We start from the raw sequence: 18,128 nt of genomic DNA, 5'->3' as shown, positions 1-18,128 counted from the left end.
CAAAGGGAGTGAGAAGTGTTAGGTCTTTTCTAGGACTGTCCGGATACTATAGGCGATTTATTCAGGATTATTCGAAAATTGCCAAACCCCTCAGTGATCTTACCAAAAAGGGACAAGAATATGATTGGGGACCTGCACAGGAAGAAGCCTTTGAAAGGCTTAAAAAGCTCCTATGTGTAGCTCCGATCCTAACATTTCCGGACTTCAATAAACCATTTACGCTAACTACAGATGCCTCACATTATGCGATTGGAGCGGTACTTTCACAAGAAGAAGATGGAGTCGATAGGCCTGTAGCTTATTTGTCGAGACTGCTAAGTAAACCCGAAAGGAATTATACGACCACTGAGAAAGAGTGTATCTCAGTTTTATACGCGATGAATCAGTTCCGGCCATATCTCTTATGCAACAAATTCACGCTAGTCTGTGACCATGAACCTTTGAACTATATGCATACGCGCAAGGACCCTGGACAACGCCTTATGAGATGGATGTTCAAGTTCACGGATTACCAATACACCTTTAAGTATAAGGCGGGAAAATTGAATTGTAATGCCGATGCACTGTCAAGGAACACGGTAAATTTACAAGAATACTTGGATGAAAAGAAACAAAAAGAGAAAGAACTGAATGAAAACATACCGAAAATTCAAGTAATGATGCTGAGAAATAAAGTGAGTAAAAGGAAAGTCACTAAAGAACAGACCGAAGAAGATCCAGAACAACCGATAGCGATACGAAGAAGAGCGCACACCATATCCAGCGAGCCTAGACCAAAAGGCAGGCCAGTAGGGGCCAAAACGAATAAAGGAAGACCGCAGCTGGATCATAGCACCGTAGCAGAAAGAACCAGAAGTAAAAGGCCTGTGCCTACGACCTCGAAAGATACTAAGAATGCTCGCCCAAATGCTATCGATACTGAAATACACGAGAAAACCTGGGCGCCAGCCGATAAAGAAAAGATGCGATCGAAAGGAGTCCAAGAGCTAAAGAATTACGAAGCGGAACAACAGAGAAAACAACTGACCAACCAAAACTATGAGTCCGTGGCAAATACTTCCGAAATAGAAATAGTTGTAAACGAAAATGCGAATGAGGACGAGAAACGAAAGTCGGCCCGTCCTAAATTACATTGGCGCGTGCAAGAAATTTTAAATCGATTGGACCGAGAGAGTCAAAGCTCGATTATGTCGGACTCTGAGGCGGATATGAGCAAACGACGGCCCAGTTCCTCGAGACGTTCTGTGATATCCTCTACTGGTGTAGAGGATGGGGACGCGAAAGAAGCTCATGACAGTACAGACAACCGGCCTCCCATAGAGGACCCACGATATAGCGGACTAAGAAGAGGCAAAGATACGGAAATAGAAGCGAGTGAGGATCAAGAACCCCAAACGAAGGGTCCGAAGATAAATAAGGCTAGTGGTACAACGACTGAGGAAGTTCTATCCGAAACAACCGAAGAGTCAATTGAAATACCGATCACTGGACCCCAAACTAGCGGGAGTTCTGAGGAACCTGAGGACGAAATCTCCGAGGAAAACGCGAACAGCGCAGGTCGAGGGGACCACGATGATTTAGAGAAGGGACCAAGGACCAGTCTGACACCAGACGAAGTCTGGACATCGGCAGAGAAATTCGAAGCCAGTCTACGTCGACATAGGAGCTGGGACAACGTATCGTACTTTTGGGACGATTTGGGTCTAGCCCAAGATAACAAAACCATAGAAATGCCTTCTCATTTCTCAGACGGTGATGAACCGCTTCCAGAAATACAGGAAACACTATAGGAACTCGACCCATATGACGACGAAATCGAGACTAATGAAGAAATGGCTGGACGAATTAAAAAATTGGTGGAAAAATCTCAAAGGGTCGTTGCCTCTCAAATTGAACAGAGTAGTGATAGCGATGAAAATGACGCGTCACGTGAAAACCAGAGCCAACACACAGAGTATTCAAGCGAAATCAACAGAGAGAACCGTGACGACGTGACGGAAGTGCCACGTCATAGAGAAATTTCAGTGACTCCGAGCATAAAGGTAGGAGCACCAACTGCCAAAAGTACGCCCATGACTCAGGGGCGACGCCCTGTAGTGAAATTCAAGGGACTAAACGCTATCACTGAGGAATCGGCTACGAAAGATGAAACGCCGGTAGAATTACATTTTTCACAAGCACCCGTAGAGGATGAATTGTTTCTCATAGTACCCCCACCCTTGGAACCATTAAATCAATATAAAAGACCCGAAAATTATCGAAATCCGACTTCTAGTAGCGAGGGTACTAGCGGTGACCAAACGTTGGGACCCGCGAATTATATTCTTCAAAATAATGTCAGCACGAGCCAACAGTGTTTGACTTATAAGAGAGATAACATTGTTCATTTTATTTCACGGAATTGCGACAATAAAACCTCCGTCTCCAAGCTATTAGAGGAAATTGGAGCGATAGACTTACGGAACATGAAGAATCAAAAGCCAAAAATTGGACAGATTCTAACGACCGAGTACAAAAATAAATACATCTTCTCAATCGTCGTTAAGGACAAGTACCACGACTCCACTAGTATAGAAGCCATTAAAATAGGGCTAATAAACTTAAAAAAATTGCTCCTGCAGAAAAAACTGAACAGTTTTCGTATAGCTCGGAGAGGAGATTATTCTGATGACTTAGGGCCCGGATTATTAACCGAAATATTAATAAGAATATTCGAAAACAGTCCTGTAAAGGTTACAATTTGCTATGGTAAATCCATTATACCCCCAGAGGACGAAAGAAAAGAGATTATCCGAACTCTACACGATAGTCTTATTGGAGGGCATAAGGGAGTCAATCAAACTTATCAAAAGATAAGGGCCCGGTATCATTGGGCTGGACTACGCAATGATGTGCTGGATTACGTCAGAAGGTGCCCGAGATGCCTCGAGAAAAAAATTGACCGGCATAAAACAAAAGAGCCAATGTTAATTACAGATACACCGATAGAGGCGTTTGATAAAGTATCAATTGATACTGTAGGAAAGCTCCGGACCACCCCTGATGGAAACTCTCACCTGCTAACGATGCAATGTAATTTGACTAAATACTTAATTGTAGTACCGATAAAGGACCTTAAAGCAACCACTATTGCTGACGCGCTAGCCAGACACCTAATATGCCAATTCGGTGCCCCTAGAGCAATATTGTCAGATCGAGGTACCAGTTTCCTGTCGGAAATTGTAGAATCACTTCTACACCTATTCAAAATCCATCATTTAACCACTTCCGGTTATAGGCTTCAGGCCAATGGGTCACTCGAAAGGAGCCATGCACCCTTGATAGACTTTATACGTATATATTCAGAGCGCTTTGACGATTGGGACCGTTTGACACCGTTCGCGGTTTTCACATATAATACTAGTATTCATAAAGCGACCGGTTATACCCCGTTCGAATTAGTATATGGACGAATTGCTAGGTTCCCGATGAAAATACCGCGAGAAGAAAAATTACGAACGTATAACCAATATTTGAAAGATCTTGTTTTACGTCTTACCGAATTAAAGATAGCGGCCGGCGAAAATCAAATACGTGAGAAAATCAAATCAAAAGGGCGGTATGACAGACATTCTAACGCCTTCAAGGGGAAGGTAGGAGACTATGCATGGGTCCTAAACGAACCGCGAATAGGAAAGGCCGATAGTTACTACAAACGACCTTTGAAAATCATCGAAATTTTAAATCGAAAAAATATTTTATTAGAATTTCCGAATGGAAAGAAAGTACGCAAGCACGTGGATAAGCTAAAATTGAAACATTGACTATATGCTATTTAAACTCTACCTTTTAAGGCCATAAATCTACACTTACTATCTCGTACCTTTCAGAAAAAAGTTCTTCCTTTCCAACATGCAAAACTTTCTCCTTCTTCTCCTATGCTCTTTACTCGCATTATCTGTTACAGACCCCCAAGCTTACACGATAGAAAATTTGAGCCAAAACCCAGGATTATATTATGAAAGATTGGACCCCATAAGAATAAAAAGAGCGGATTGGAAAGTATACCTTACGGTTGATACGAAGTACTTCTTGGCAAGGACCACCATAATACATGACTTTGATATATTACTTGGGAATTGCACCAAACACCTAGATGGAATTACGTGTAACAGCCTGTTAAATAAAGATATTTTGGATATAAAAGAGCTCACGCTTCAACAGCTACAAATGGAAATTACTGAATCAATCGGAAACATGGGAAACATCCAGCCACCCAGGGTTCGGGGGCCCGGAAGCATCAGGAACAAAAGACTAATACCATTTGGAGGGATAGGAAGTTTAAGCCACAGTTTGTTTGGATTGATAACTGTGGACGAAACGAATAAAATAGACGCGAACAACGATCAATTATACCAAGACCAGAAATCGTTAATCAACCTCTTTAACAAAAGGACACACATTATTACCACGGGAATAAACAAATTATTCAAAATGATAGACATACATGGTGACAAAATCTTCCAGCTTGGAACCCAGATGCAGCAAAAATTTGAAAAATTAGAAAATGAAAACGCACGCTTAGAATATATGATCTCTGTACAATCTTTTGGAAGAATGTTGGAATCTAGATTAGATTATTTCATTAAAGGTTCAGAAAGATTTCTAGAAATTCTCCGCGCATTAAAAGAAGGAAAAGTGCACCCAGATTTAATAAACACTGATGTGCTGCACCAAATAGTTAATGATATCAAACGTACTGTAACGGACCTTGATTTTCCCATTCCAACGGAGCATCTCAGAGTGGAAAAAATAGTTAGAATTTCGAAAATCGATGCATCGCATCGCGAAGGAAGGACATAAATAGTAGTGCACTTGCCCCTTGTGGACAGAGATTACTATAATTTATATAGATTGCATTCTATATTAGTACCACAATTATCGATCTCTAAAAAGGGTCAGCATACATAAAATATAATTACCCTTACTTAGCCTTGAGCTCAGATCAAAAACAGTATATGCAAATGGACCATCAATCTCTATTAGATTGCACTTGAACTCACTACACCTTTGTATGCTCAGTAAAAGGACCCCTTCTAGATGTTAATCTGCATAAGAACTGTGAATTAGGAATGCTAATACAACCATCCGCCCATGAATTGTAACATTGTGATATAGTACTGAAAAGTCAGGAAACGACGCAATGGAATTATATTTCCAACTGGACACTATACGAATCGCTTGTCCGGACCGAATGGACCAGATGATCCACATACAAGGGCTAGGGATACTCAAAATCCCCCCAGGCTGTATTGGATACTCGAGTGACGCGACTCTGTTAACAGAAGCAAAAAGGAATGACACGAACATTTATCTATATAAACCAGATTTGAACCTCAACTTAACGACTCTATACCCTACCGTACATCACTTATTCGATTCAGATATAAAATTAAAAAAATGGGTCCCGCAATCTGGAATGTGGACTAGCCAGGAAAAAGCCTTAAATGATATTATGGAAAAACAGAAACTATAAGTCAACACAATAAAATTACTACCTATTAATCCGGACTGATCTACGGAGGACTAAGTATCAATATTATTATGATAATGTTACTAATTGCACTTGCGTATAGATGGTGCACTAACTGCACATGGACCTCGCATAGCACCAAAACTCACAAATCACCCAACGCTCGTAAACCTAACCGAGACTCTATAGCAAGAACCACATCGATTTTCCAAAGTCTAAAAATGACTAGGACCAGGAAGAATTCTAAACGGACGGATGAACCAAGACAATCTATTGTTCATACGTTAAGCGACAATTCATTGGACCAAAACAAAACAAAATCAAAAGCATCATCTACACCGAAACCTAACCCCCAAAAGCGACACGACAATACCCTTGCACTGTAAACCCAAATCGCAGAATTAACTTAATGACTATTAACATATTTATATGACCAACTCACGATCTGTTTCAGAAAAAAAAAGGAGAAGAAAACACGACATGAGTGAAGTAATCAATAATACGGTACAGGACCCTAAAAGTATAAAAATTCTTTACCCTGACCACCTGCCATTAAATGGACTTCTATGCAGATTGGAACAGATCGGACCAGTTCAGGAGTTTCATGTACTAAAAAAAGGGGCCAATAACTGCATAAAAGTTGTGTTATGTAAATTCGATCAGGTCAAACATGCTAAAATAGCTAGGAGGACTAAATCATGGACCCCTGACCTAATAACTAAACATTCGCCGCGCATAAAAAGGACCAGAGTTTTTAGAAAATCTTCACCAAAACCAATTGATAACACACGCTTATTCTGCAGACTACCGTGGAGTATCGAAGAAAATCGAAGAGAAGTAGCCTTTTTCGAGCATTTCGTAGAATTCGGACCCTTGCTGTATCATAAAGTATTGAAAGATTCAAGGGGATCATTGGCTCTGGGATATGTCCAATACGATGCGACTGACGCAGACAGAGCAGTAAAAAGGTGTGACCCGATATATGGCGCAGAATTCGCGCAAGTACAGAAACGACGTTGGAATCAGGACTACGAAACCAAACACCACTGGTTATGTGACGAACAAATAGAGCTTACGATTTACGCAGACCATGACAAGACTTGCACGTGGCAGCATCAGAAAAGGATAAGGGAGAAAAAGGCTAACGAACGTTATCCAAAATCAGAAATTAGAAGACCATTGTCAAACCTTATAGTTATAAGCACGAATAATACCACAATTGATCCTGAACCCAAGCACGTGAAATCCAATGACCAAGCTGATACTCCACCTGAAGATGAAATAAACACAAACATTGACCAGGAACGAGAATATTTAGAAACTTACGTATAAAAAAAAAAAAAAAACAAAAAAAATTTCCTTTCAAAATAAGTATAATCATCATTGTCACTTTTGTTAATCTTAGTTATACACGCGCCGGCGATTAGATAACTTGAATAACTGCATATTTGTAGATACTATCTGTGAACTAAGATAGAATATAACTCGAATCAGCCGTATAAATTATAAGCCACAAATTTATTGACCCCTTTAAATTGTACTATTACTATGTTATTTAGTGGACCCACAACTCTTGATCTGTGACCTATCTTCTTATTCTTGCCCATGCCTAGTCTTAAATTTATGTACTTTTCTCTTGACCACGCAACTAACCAGACCATATTTTACCTTAGGATGGAAGAAATTACCGGGATTCGCCTCCGAGCTGTTACACCGGTGGACGATTCCCCCACCGCACTTCGAGTCAAGTTTGATGACCCACAACAAGAAGCTGCGGTCATCAAACTGTTCAGTACCGTGGGGACCATACGATCCGCTGTAACGGTAGCAGGCCCATCCTCCTCACCTTATGGAGAAACCGTTATCGAATACCTTCACGAACATGATTACGTTGCTGCGGTACTACGATTTTTCACGTGCACCATAGGGGAATGGTCATCTCATACCCCAGATGAGCACTCTTCGGAGGACGAAGATGAAGCAACGAACCCAATTGGGTTCGCGCCACGATGGACAGTACCAACCCCTGTGAGAGAGGATGATGCCGATCGCCGCCTGCATTTTCTCATACCGCATCGAGACGAACGAAATGAATCATGGCCGGAACAACGAATCCGCAATGATTTTACGCGGTTTGGACCGGTTGATTACATCAAAACATGGCAAGGCTCTTGCGGGCCTATGGGTGTCATTAAATACATCTTCGGCTGGAGTGTCACTGCGGCTTTGAGTAACCTAAATATACGATACAAGGCGAAACATACGGAACCTCGTCGTCTCACGGCCAAACTCAGGAACAGGTCCATGTATATCCATCATAGTGCCTGCGGACATTACGTTACTAAAACAGAAGTGGAAGCACATAGGACCATCTGCCGATATCAAAATAGAAATGTGCTCAGAACGCATTGGTTCTGTGGAAGGCCGGTGTACCTTTCCGATTGGGACCGACACTTACAAGAATGCAATTTGGGGACCTACGATTTCAACGGGTCCTCCTTTGACAATATTAACAAACTGGCCTTGTTCCTGCGAACTCCCTCAACCAATCCAAAGGATCAACACTCGTTACTCCAAGATCCAGCTTCCTGCCTACTAGATTTAGAGGGACTAAATCTAACGGCTGAACACGATAACCGTCAAGTTACGTTGCGCAAGTAACAATTGGACCGAACCACCGAACCCTTGCCTTACTCCATTAATCATTTTGTTTATATATAAATAAAAGGGACCATTTACATTATCTTATAATCATTTATCATTATTGTGTTATATATATTATTATTTTATTTTTGTACTACCCTAATTGGACCCAAAGCGTGACCGAGGACGGCAACGATTCTAAGGGGGGAGGGATGTTACGTGACGTCTTATTATGTTACAAAAATATACTATCGAATAAAACCTTGCTCTCGGGATTTTTCGTTCGGACATAGCATAGCTAGCAGTATTCGTGTGCGCGACTCGGTGGGAATGAGCGATAGAGGCTGATTCACGCTGAGCCGGCATGCTGGGACAGCACGCTGCAGTCAGCGTGCTTAGCTAGGTAAGACGACCCGCCACGAGAAGCGCAAACATCCGAAGCGTATACGCGAGAGTGAGACGGTATGCTCGGGACAAAGGCTATAAAATAAACCAGCGAAAGCAGAGCGACAGAATTTAGTTAGTCAGGAGTCAGCGCTCGACTAAGAAGCCTGTATTTTTCCTACTGAAGTTAAATCCATAATAAGAGTGTGAAAATATAATTGTTCGAGTTACAATTAAGTATTAGAAGTGTCGAGTACAATTGTTTTAATAATTTTGTGTAAACGAAAATCATAGGAATTATCATTTTTCTGGTGTTTTGCCACACTATTAGATAAAAAGATATATTGGACCAGTTAATTAAACGGATTCGAAAGCAGTAATTACGGATATAACGAACCAAAGAATATTTCGGACCTAGACAACAGAGTGAGTACTTTTGGGCTCTATTCTCGATAAGGTGAAATCTCTTCCTTATTGTATTTTATTATCTCTCTCTCTCTCTTCGCTCTAATACTACTTAGCATATTTAAGGTTCCCCTTTTGGTGAATCCGCGTGATTGCGTACCGGGACCAAGTGTGTAAGCGCCACTGACCGCGCAATTTAGAATATTTATTTAATAAATCGCGAACCAGATAGTAGGCCAATATTATTACTAGACGTGTTATCTCACGTATCGAAAAAATATATAAATCTATCCAACGTACCCGTGTAAGTTCATTTAAGTAAACCGGCGAAGCCCCCTCCCTTTTTCCTTCCCGATTACTCCCGCCTACCCCTCGCGGGGACGAACTTCGGATATTATCGGCAAAGACGCGATCCATTCGCTGAGACGGTCGGGATACCGTACTGAAGGTATAGTCCGCCCGAGTAAGGACCACTCGGAGCTAAAAACGGTCTAACACGTGCCCGTTTTGAAGAGACATCAAAACTGTCACGTAACATCAGGTGATTATTTCCTAATTTCTTACAATAAAAATTCGTTTAATAACATAGCGCACATATATAATTTTTTCTTGATTTTTCCTGTTTTTTTTTATTTTCTAGCTAATCCAAGCTTCGGAGTGAGAACTCGATGAGAGGTTTGAGAGGCTATAATTATCCGCGATGTATTGCGAAAGTTAAATAATTACGTTTTGACAATTTTAAATTTAATTTCATCTCAATGGTAAATTTTCGAGCATCTTAAAGGAGGAAAAATCGGTTAGGAAAAGTAGCATACAGGATGCAGTCGCGGTTTTATGACCCTCTCCTCCCATCGACTTGTTGACGTTATTAAACATGTGCAAGGGGGCTACGCGCTCTTCGCATGCGTGAGAGAGCGCTGGCTCAGATGCAGTACAGATTTTATTGCTTATTTTTATCGCGACAGTCATCTCGGTCCCCCTCGCTATTGAGCAACTGTTCTCGTTCCGTGCTTGGCTTACAATTAGATGCTACACAAAAAGAAAATTTTTATAAAAATTAAAATTATATTGTCCTCCGTCACAATATGACAAAACTGAATAATATTTCATTTAAATTTGTAGCAGATTTCAAACTCTTTTTAATAATTAATGGACAACAGACTGCTACCTCCACATATCCCTGCCCATATTGTTTTATTTCGTTGAATACTTTGAGAGGTAATTCCATTCCAGAAAATTGTATTGATCCTACTAAATCGGCGAGTGCAATGGACACTTCATAAATAGAAAATTATAGGTGATTAAAAACTTATGGAGATTTGCGAGTTGATTTTTAAAAATATTGTGATAAAGGTAAAGATGAAATATTAAGTAAAGAATGTCATAGTACAATTAAACTTTCTATTTTCATTGAAAAAGATTATGTTTATGTTTTACAAACATGTGTTATACCTGAGCTTCACGTTTTACAGGGATTTGTGAACCACTTGTTCTGGCGAGGAATAGTTGTTCTTATAGGAAGAGAGAAAGCTTTATTATAGCTGAAAAAGCTGAATCTTATTTCAAAAAACTATCACGGAGACGCCTTTGAAGGAAATGCGTGTAGAATGCTATTAAAATAAGCAAACAAACTAGAAGATTTAGAAATATATGAAAAAGTTGGTATTTACAAAATTATACCATTTGTCAACGTTTATAAAGCTATAAATAAATTTGTTGATTGTTGTTTTACCTCTGGAAAAGTTGGACTCTCACCTGAAACTTACATCAATAAATTATATAAGGCTTTAAAGAATATTACGATCTTTCTGAAACATTGAAGATTCATATAACCCTTGATCATATAAATGAGAGTTTAAAATACATAGAAAACAATAATGGGTTAGGGTATTCGTCAGAGCAAAGTGGAGAATCCATACATTGTAATTTATTGAAATTCTGGGCACGATACAAGATATCAAGTATACATCATGTATCATATTAATCACAGCTGTTGAAAGTAGTAATAAAATTTTCTTCGCTACATTTATAATTTTAAATTATTTTTACTTGCAGCTAGTTAATGTTCCTAAATAAGATTACCAATGACTTATTGTCATTATATATTGTTTAATTAATATTTTATTTTAAAAAATACGCAAAAAATAAAATAAATAAACAAATAAACAATAAAAAAACCATAAAAAACAAAGCTAAAAAAAACGAAAATGGGACTATTCAGCCACTACGTCCTCGTCGTTAGTCCTCGGCTTGGCTAAAAATGGTAACTGGGAAGATCTAATGCAAAAATGAACAAAAAATTTATTTTCAAAGTATATCGGAAAAGCGATAAATTTAAAAAAATATTTTATACAAAAAGCTTGTCGACGCAAGTAGCGTGGGACACAGTTCACTGGTAAAAATCTATGAATGCTCATAACTTGCGAAAGAGAGCAGCTAGGATTTTAAATTAAACTGATTTTTGTTGTCCAAACAACATAGGAACTTCCTGCTTTAGCAAATGTTGGATCCCTTTTAGTCAAACTTTTGCAGCCTTTAAGCACACTATGTTAGCGGACTTAATATTTATGAAATTATGGGATTTATGGTTTCAGAATTTGCAAATTTTAATTTTGCGAATCCGGAGTTTGTAAGCGTGGGATTAATAGACTTGATGACGGGTAAAAATATACTAGGGAAATTTTATTTGACCTCTATAAAATATAAGGTATGAAACTCTCAAAATTCACAATTAATACGATGTTATTGGTCGTTGAAGAAATTTTTTTTTACTTTGTTTTGTGAAAGAATATCAAAGAAAACGAAAATATTCATAAAAATATTATTTTAAGAATAACTTTTGAGAGTGGTTTTCGTTCCCTAGAAGAGAATTTAGCCAATATATAAATATGTATGTTTTACTTTTCAATACTCTATAATATATTACAATTTTATCAAAATTGGGAATATATTTCTAGTATTATTTGTCTATTTTGCTTTATAATAGAGCTAGTTGATCTCCAAAATAAAAGTCTATGTGGAAACAGCGAACCACGTCAAATTTCTTTTGTTAATATGCATTTGAAAAAAATTTTCTTATATTTGTTCTGTAAAATTTTACACAAAACAGTATTCGGAAAATATAGTTTTATTCCTATAAAATCTAACGGTTATAACTCTTATTATCTAATCATATATAGTTTAATTACGTTTTTTATGATAAATATTTTTCATTTTGTTTTTTTAAAAAATATTGGAATAAAACTGAATATATTGGAAAAAATCTGATTTTAAGCGTGTCTTTCAGGGATGGTTTTCTCCTTTTAAAATGCATATCTGACGATAAAATAAATGTTTAATTTTTTTATGTACTCTAAAATTTTACAAGGAAATCCCCCTCCTAACCTAACTTCAACAATTTCAACAATTTGTTGATATACTATAGTGCATGAAAAAAATAAGATATTCGTGTTTTTTTAAGGCTGTAAAAACACATTCAGGAGGTGAAAACTGACCTCAAAGTTCACCCCTAAAAATGTATTTTTCAATGTATTGACGGTAAACGTCCGATTTGCGCTATCGTTTCGATCACGCGGCTGCCTGCGTGGGCAGCACCTACCGGCCCGGGTAAGTCGAAAACGGGAACTCGGTCCGAAATGGAAAGAAATGCGCGCAAAGAGAAAGGGACTAGTATGAGAGCAGCTTTGATAACGGTAACAACGTGCAAGAGTCCAGAAGCACTAACGCGAGAGTTGAGCAGATACCCGAAAATCGCGATAGCGTGTCCGAACCCAGGAGTGTCTCTAACATCGGCTATAACGTGTGTGCGTGTGAACGCCACGAGGAGTGTAAACGTTAGACGGCCTATAGTTCTTTGTTGTTGCTGCAAGTTCGAGTGGCTAGCTGAGAAGTCATCGGAGGCCAACCATGAGACTGCTGAATCCGTCCGACGCGACGGAAGCAGTACGACGACAAAGAGAGCCTTGTGTTTAAGCGGAATAGTGGCAACCTGAGACACGCGTTGAACTGCTCCCCTTGACAGCGCGACTAATCGCATAAGGTAAACTGGTCAGCTTCGCGTTATTGTTTTCGATAAGCGACCGCGCGTAACATCTTAGTTCTCCCCTCACACCTGCGAATACAAGAAAATCGATAGCGAGCGAGCATGCAAGCGAATAACTCGATCGACTGATTGTAAATGAATTGACGATACGTAAGATTGTCGCGCACACCGTATAAGCGTAAATGCGCGGGGCAAGTTCGTTGTAGATTACGTGATGAATAAACTAGTCTGTGCATGATTGAAACGTTAATCTATTGTTGTCTTTGTTATTAGTAAGTTGGTTGACTGACAGCCATCCTCTCCTGCTCTTCGGTTAGTTAACAAAATTGATTATTTCGATCTCGCCGCGCATTCCGGTACGATCGCGCATCGGGCGAGACAAAGAAATTAAAACGGAATTGACACCCCGTTACAGTATTATAGCTTCCAATTGATATTTTATAATGAAACAAATTTCATATCACTTTTGTATTCACTAATGTGAATATAAAACTAGCGTATGCAATTCCAATCATACGGAGTGCAACCCTTATTTTTTTATCTATAATTCTATCTATTTTGTGCCTGTTTGTATGAAAAAAAATCAAAATAAATTGCGCATCATTTAGATTGTACGAATATAACTTTCACGTGTCGTTGCGATCACAAGGGTTACAATCCCTATTTTTCTCGGTTCCAATTTCTACCTTCTTCATGTAATCTGTAAAATGTCAAATATCGTATTTCAAATGCATGAAAATGGTAATGAACTTTTTATAAGCGATACTATGATACTTTTTGTTAACAATTGGAAAAAATCAAAAATATTAGGATTTATTTATTGTATATATTTCTTACGATAATGATATTCTTTATAAAAATGCTCGAAACAAAATGATTTTTTACACTAATCGCAACGTATAATAGACACATTTTTGTATTCTTCTATTTTACAATGCGTATTACAGGGAAAGAGGAGGAAAACTGTATATTTTCTGTACCCACATGAATGCCGCTTTTGACAAGATATAGAGGAAGAAAATATGGGAAATCATGAAAGTGAATGGGATAAATGGAAAAATCAGGAAAAAAATAGAAGAAATATATAAGAAAACGGGGAGTAAGGTAAAAGTTGGAGAAAAAATAATTGGGGAGTTTGAGACTGACAAAGGCGTAAGGCAAGGGTGCCTTTGAGCACCACGCTATTTAATCTTGCCCTTGTCGACCTGGAAGTCAAGATAAAAGAGTTGCAAGAAGGAGGGGTAGTGATAGGAAGGAAGAAAATATGAAGATTAGGATATGCAGATGATATAGTGATGATGGCAAAGAGTGAAAGTGGAATGAAAGCAATGCTGAAAAAATTAAAAAGATACCTGGAAGAAAGGGGATTAAAGTTAAATGTAGGAAAATCAAAGATGATGAAATGCAGGAGAGGAGGAGGAAGGGGGAAGGAAGAAGAATTCGAATGGGAAGATGAGAAGATAGAGATGGTGAAAGAGTACACTTATTAGAATATGTGATAAGTAGAAATAACGGAAATAAAAAGCAGATAAAGAAGGTAGAAGGGAAAATAAATATGGGACTCGGAAGACTATGGGCGCTTGGAGAAAAGCTATTTAGAGAAAATTGGGAGTTAAGGATGAACCTATTCGATGCACTGATGAGAAGCGTGATTACGTATGGAGCAGAAATCTGGGGACGAAAGAGATATGAAGAAATAGAGAGATTACAACTAAAATACATAAAGTGGGTCAATACTCAATGGGATTAGATAGAAACACGCCAAGTCACCTAATACGATGGGACACAGGACGATAAGAAATGAAAGAAACAGCATTAGAACGAGCAATGAGGTATGAAATCAAAATAAGAGAAGAAACAGATGGCTCAATAAAAAAAGAAGCATGGAGAGAACTAATGAAAAGGGAAAGAAATGAAAAAGACAAAAAGGAAAAAGATAAAGAAGGGTAAAAAGGAGAAGAGAGAGTAAAAGCTAGAGAAAAGTAAAATATACAGAGAGAGGGAAGAGGGAGACGATATGAGAGAAAAGTTTTGAGAAGAAATAAGAGAAGAGCTAAAGAAAAAAGAAGAAAAAGAACTAGAAGAAAAGCTAGAAAAGTCAAGATACATAAACGAGTGGAAAGAACAGAAAGAGGAAATGAAAAAGTATAGATTTAAGGAAATTCAAGGAAAGGGAAGAATAAAACACCTACAAATACGGGAAAGGTTTAGGTTAGGTAACGAAACGAAAGGAAGCAGGTATTGGGAAAAAGAAGAAAATAAGATATGCAGAATGTGTATGAAAGAGGAAGAAAATTGGAAGCACATATTAGAAAAATGTGAAAAAAGCAAAAAGGAAGGGGAAGAATGGGAAAAAATAATAGTAGGAAGCAAAGAAAAGATAGCGTGGATGATGGAGGTAAAATGGAAAAGAAGAAGAAACGAAGAGGAGAGAGAAAAGGAAAAATAAGAAGACGAAATTACAAGACCATAAAGGCAGACGGAAAGAGAAGGTAGAGACACAAGACTCGCAAACATATCTACATACGCACGCATACACACAAAACACGCACACACACGTAAACATATACACACACACACACACACACACAAAACACAAGTAATAGCAACTACACAAACGAGAGGAAGCAGGTATTCGACGACGGAACAAGAAAAGAAGAAAAAACGAAGAAGAGAAGGAAAAAGGAAAACAAGAAGATAACATTATAAGACACTAAGGAAAATATGTGAGGTTGAGAAAATGAAAGGCAGAGGGAGCAATAGAAAATGAGAAAAAGGTGTCAAAGTACTAATATGGAGAAAGACAAAAGAAATGATTAACAAGAAGGAGAGCGAAAGCAAAAGAAAGGCAAAGGTAAAAAGGCAAAAGAAAGTAGCAAAGGAAGAAGCCGAAAAAAGAAAATAAGTAAGAAAGAGAAAAACAGAAGAGCGGAAAAGGCAGATATCAAAGAGAGAGAGGAAGAAAAGATTAAGTACCAGAAAAATGAACAGACAGGCTCAGAAGACAGAGACTCAAGAGTTGCAGACCCACCCCCATACGTACACATATACACAAAACACATACACACACGCACATACACACACAAAACACATACATTAATAACTACACAAACTAGACACGAGACAGAAATACGAGGGTCGTTTGAAAAGTCCGTGCAAAAATAAAAACTGCTTGATTTTTTTTAATAAATCTTTTTTATTTTTCAACATAGTTTCCTTTTAGGCTTATACACTTCATCCAACGCTGCTGTAGTTTGTTAATCCCTTCTAAATAGGATTTGTCCAAGTCTGTAAAATAGGCATTCGTTTCTGCAATCACCTCCTCGTTTGAATAAAATCTTTTCCCCGCCAGCCATTTTTTCATATTAGGGAACAAATAGTAGCCCGACGGAGCCAAGTCTGGAGAATAGGGGGGATGTGAAACGAGTTGGAACCCTATCTCCATCAGTTTTGCGGCCACAACTGCTGAGGCGTGAGCTGGCGTATTGTCGTGGTGGAAGAGGACTTTTTTGTGGGCCAATCGTGGACATTTCTCTAGCAACTCGGTTTTCAAACGATCCAATAACGATGAATAATATTCGCCTGTAATGGTTTTACCCTTTTCCAGATAGTCGTTTAAGATTATTCCTTGCGAATCCCAAAAGACAGTCGCCATAATCTTTCCGGCCGAAGGAATTGTCTTCGCCTTTTTCGGAGCAGATTTCCCCTTGGTAACCCATTGTTTAGACTGTTCTTTGGTCTCAGGAGTGTAGTGATGTATCTATGTTTCATCTACAGTGATGAAACGACGCTTAAAGTCTTGCGGATTTTGCTGGAGTAGCTGCAAACCATTCTTGCAACACTTCACACGATCTCGTTTTTGGTCAATCGTGAGCAATCGCGGCACCCATCTAGCGGATAGCTTTTTCCTGTCCAAATGTTGGTGCAAAATATTATGTACCCATTAGCTCGAGATGCCTACAGTACTAGCAATCTCACGTACCTTCACTCTTCTATCAGCCATCACCATATCATTGATTTTATAAATGACTTCTGAAGTGGTAACCTCAACAGGGCGTCCAGAACGTTCAGCGTCTTTTGTGCTCATATGGCCACTCCGAAAATTTTCACTTATAAACCATTCTAATCGAAGGTTCACAATCACCATAATGTTTATCAAGCTTCTGTTTAATCTCCTGAGGCGTTTTGCCTTTGGAAAAGTAATGTTTAATCAATACACGAAATTCTTTTTCGTGCATTTTTTTACAACCACTCGATTTCTTTGATTGAAACGAATGTAAAACGCAAAGTAATTGGCCGATCTGGCTGAAACTTGGTGTGTGCTCTTCCAAGATATGCTACTAACTGAAAATAACCTTGATACGCACTAGTAGCGCCATCTCTTTGACTTTGCACGAACTTTTCAAACGACCCTCGTAAAGAAGAATTGTAAACCAAATGTAACATAGGTTGTAAATAAATATATATAATAAATCTTATTATACAAGTCATTTATTAAACGAATACTTATAGAAATCCTTCAATAATTTCATTGCTCTCTTCCCATTCCATGCATTATCCATTTAAGTACAACTTTTTCATAAATTTGACGTTTTGATGTGCGCACGTCGTTACATATTTACCGTCATGATTAGGACACGCAGTAATTGCTTTCATATTTTTGAAAGGGGAATAGCCCCAATCATTCAAGTCGAAAACTTTAATGCCATATCGTTCTAACCATTTTTTTTCAGATCTCCGGAAACAAAAATTTTGGTGGCATCTTTGAGTCTGTCTGTGATGATGAATTTATGCTCTATGTATTTGAAATCACCAGAGTCCCATTCTCATCCATGGTAGTAGAATTTTATGCAAAGATTATGACACTTACATTTTTCAATTCGTCTTCGCCATGGAAAGGAAGGTTAGAATAATCGTACGAATGGCTCTTCGTCGCAGTTAACCGGAAGTATTGCTAGCTCCTTTAAGGCATACGTTTTGCCGGTCATTATGAAACCCTTCTATCTACTACGTACTCCATTCTGGCTGTTACTGAGTTGCTTGAGGGAAGAGTCATCTCTTTAATACAACGATTTATATTTCCTAAATAAGTTTTTTCACATCTCCACTTATTAGATTGTATTGAAGGATGCGATCATGTAA

This window comes from Phymastichus coffea, unplaced genomic scaffold (assembly GCF_024137745.1).
Source record: "Phymastichus coffea isolate CEN01 unplaced genomic scaffold, Cenicafe_Pcof_1.1 PCOF00005, whole genome shotgun sequence".
Taxonomy (NCBI): Eukaryota; Metazoa; Arthropoda; class Insecta; order Hymenoptera; family Eulophidae; genus Phymastichus; species Phymastichus coffea.
The sequence above is the reverse complement of the archived record's forward strand: the minus strand, read 5'-3'. Positions refer to the sequence as shown.